This window comes from Chrysemys picta, chromosome 1, assembly GCF_011386835.1.
Source record: "Chrysemys picta bellii isolate R12L10 chromosome 1, ASM1138683v2, whole genome shotgun sequence".
Taxonomy (NCBI): domain Eukaryota; kingdom Metazoa; phylum Chordata; order Testudines; family Emydidae; genus Chrysemys; species Chrysemys picta.
In genome coordinates, this window is record NC_088791.1 from 65368762 (window position 1) to 65372731 (window position 3970).

The window sequence follows — 3970 nt, forward strand, 5'->3', positions numbered from 1 at the left end:
TCCCAGTAATTCATGTACCATTTTAATTTTGCTGCTTATTACTTTCAGGACTTCATTCACAGATGAATGCCACATACCTCAGTGAACACGTAGGTCCTAGCTTTTTAAATAGTAAGAGTTTTTTTATTATTTTATTTTAGCAAGTACTTTATTTGTTCTCTTTTCACAGTTTTTGTAACTGTTTCAAAAATGATGCATTATCTATTACTAAGCCTGGCACACTATACAAAACCTAATGTTATGAAAAAGTAAGAGGGGGGACAGATAGGGAGAGAACTGCATGAACCATTGTTCTGTAAAACTGAATGCCATGTCACTGGAATAAATTGAATGTCAGAAAACTGCACTGGACAGCCCTGAACAAACAGAATTTGTTGATTTATAATGGCACAGGATATGTGTAAAAATAAGTGAAATATTTTTATAAGCAGCAGATAAATAATCATTTGTCTTATTGAAAAAATAGCATTTTGGGGATGAAAATGTTATCAAAGGACAAAAAAAATACCATTTTCTGTGTCACTGACCTAAAACAACAAAATAATAATAAGTTAAGATTGTTGTACATTGAACTTGGCCACACTATGTCTCTATATAGGGACTAAAGAATACTGACCATATAAATTCAGGGTCTGTTGAGCTACATGGAACATTTCTGTTCAATCAGTTTCATGAAGACCCAGGCTGGCATAGTTATTGATGCACAGACTCTTTTAAACAGAAAGTGGGAGTTTCTCTAAACCACCATTCCAATTGCACTTGGCTGGTACTAAGTCCGTATTGTGATAAGGGATTGATCAACAACTGTGCTTAGACTAGACAACTACCGTCATTGCTCCCATTTATTCTCCTCACAGACAAATCTGGTTGTTTGCAGCTTCTTTCTTATACCATTATAATAGTTGGTACTATTTGCCTGGCATTTAACAAAGGCCCTAGACCAATCTGTTGCTTTTTGCAGCAAGGAATTTATGATAGGAAATTGTGCCAGGGTACTAGCTGAGAACCAACATAAGGGTGATCAGTGTGTGCCATAGCAACAAAGGAGAAATAATGCAAAAATCCTCAACACCCCAGAGTGAAGACCCACTTTTCAGGCTGTTACTGTGGTGTCAGGCACATGGTTTCAGCTGGAAGAGCTTGAATATAGTTTCAAAATGCAATACATGAGACCATGGAAATGTAGAACAACATACAGTTTGTATTTGGCAGTACAATTACTAGAGGTGATAATAAAAAGGAATTATAGAATGTTTCATGGATGAAAGGCATAGGGGCAACCATGCAGATTTATTTTGGGAAAGAGGGTAAAGGAGAGGGACCAGGATTAAAAACAAAAAATGGGTCAGTCTCTGGGTCACCTTCAGAACATTTCAACATACAGATGCAAATCCCTGCATTCTAGAAGACTTAAGACATTCTGGAACTATGATTTTTGCTGGGATTCTATCCGCTAAGCCACCAATAGCACATTGTGTTATATTACAGCACAGAAAATGCATACAAAAAACCACAGAGCCACAGATCTTATCTTCATCCTCCCTTCCCAGCATCCAAGGTCTCCAGTCTCTCGCTTTACCCAACCCCTCCAATATGGCATGCAGATATTGCAGTGATCAGTGCACTGTATTTAGACATATACTATGCCAGATTCTGGTTCCTGCTACAGATGCTTTAGGTTTCTCCTGTAGCATAAAGGGGCTTCAACAGTGCAGGAGAAACATAGGAAGGATGTCAGCATCCCTACACTACTATGGCCCTTCTGTGTGAGAAATGGTGGGGGCATCTGAGAGTGGGAACACAAAAACTCTGTCAATTCTGTGAATAGCCCAGAAACTAGGAAGTGCAAAAGTGGAGCAAAGCTCCCATTGTTCCCCCTTTTCCTAGGCTGCACCTCCTGAGAAATGGAGCACCGAATGTGGCCTTATCCCTGCCCTCTACGTTCTCCTCTCACTACTCCTTACTATTAGGTCCTTTCTATTTCCTGCATATGCTGTTGGCTTCCACTCAGGTTGTTCTGACCACTCATGCTGAACTTCCCTTCATGATCTAATTCACTAAGGGGGGCATGGTTGAGTCAGGTGGAATCACTGACTCAGGAGAGCACTCAGCAAAGAGGCATAGCCTTATCTACCTGCCCTGCAGCGATTAAAGGCAAGGGGACCTTCACATCCTCCTGCTCTTGAGAGGGATGGGCAGTCAACCGAAGCCCCCAAGCTCTACTGTCAGCCTCACTCCTGATGGGAAAGCATGCCTTCTAACTTCCAGTATCCTCCTCCAGTGGTTCCAGATGGACAAAATGAACATATATCACTAGGAACATTCGAGTATTTAGATCCTGCTTCTTGTAAATTTTAAACAGTGGTTTGTCCAATTAGTTATGTATGTGTACACTCAGCAGACTACCAATGAAAAGTCACCAGTTACCAGGGCTGGTGAAATTGCCAGCAGGTTGGCCGAGCATGCATGCACCCAAGGAATCAATCCCAGTTCTGCCACACCATAAAATTGCTACTCTGACATCCATGAAGCCTTCCAATGAGACTCTTTCTTACCCCCAAACCAGCCCTCTACTGCACATAGACAGAGCTGTTTGGAGTCTGAGACACTGGGCACTGGTGTGAGTGAGAGCCTACAGGCAACTCAAGTATATATAAAAGTAGTTAATGAGCCAGCCCAGAACAAGTTACCTGTTTTTTCACCTTGAAAATCTGGTCTCTCTAAACCTAGAATAGAGCAATGTGATATCCATTCACTCTCACCCACACTAACTCTCCATGCTGCAAATAGGAACAGTTGATAAATGGACCATATTCTCTGCTGGAATAAGTTGGCACAACTGCATTAACTTCAATTTGACTGCACCAATTTATACCAGTGAAAATCTGACCCAATAACTTTACTGCTCTAGAATTATGTTTTAATCTTCTGTGTGATGCTTAATCAGGCAATTCAGCTAGTGAAACCAAGCAGGTGAGGGGCACTGTAAGCTGTGAATGACTTCACCTTTGCTTTCCATATTAAGGGGACTTTTTTGATTTTGCTAAAGTTGACTACTTGGGCTGCTTCATTTCATCCAATGCCCTTGAAGCATTAATTGTAGTGGGTTGGCTGTGAAATCTCTAATATTTCCTAATACACCTCTACCCCGATATAACACGGACCCGATATAACACGAATTCAGATATAACGTGGTAAAGAAGTGCTTTGGGGGGGGTAGGGCTGCGCACTCCGGTGGATCAAAGCAAGTTCGATATAACGCGGTTTCACCTATAACATGGTAAGATTTTTTTGGTTCCTGAGGACAGCGTTATATCCGGGTAGAGGTGTAGTTATAAGGATTTCAGGAGTAGTAGAGACAGATTGGTGACTCCCACAGGCTAGCAAAGATAAAACATGTGGGAATCTATCCATAGATGCTACAGTCTCCTATTTTCTCATGAAAAAAACAAAAACAAATTTTATCATGTTTGTAAAAAGGGAATTTTAAGAATCTTAAAACTGTGTCTCAATGCAGCATTGAGACAGAGCAAAACTAAGACACACTGCTACTTTTGAAAAGGATTTGGTATTTCCTTTGACTGATTGTCCTACTGCCCCTTGGCTGTAAGGCAGAGTTAAGGATGTATCATTTCAGTACCTTTTTCTTTCAGTTTGATAGTCAAAATTCCTATTACAGGAAGGGGTGCAATCCACCTTTTTAACAAAAAATATATTTAATTTAGACAGCTTATCCATAACTCAACAACCCATAGCCTACTTATTTGAATGCTATCATGCAATGAAGATTTTTTTTTCTTTTATGTTCCCTTTCCTAGAATAATTTTAGGATTAACTAAGAAATTGTTTAACAGATTGAACCTTTATTCATGCAAAAATTACATCCTGGCTAATAACACGAATGCTAAACTCCAGCCTGCCTTAATTTGAAATGGCTCAAATATTATTAACTCTCCCAAGTCAGCACTTA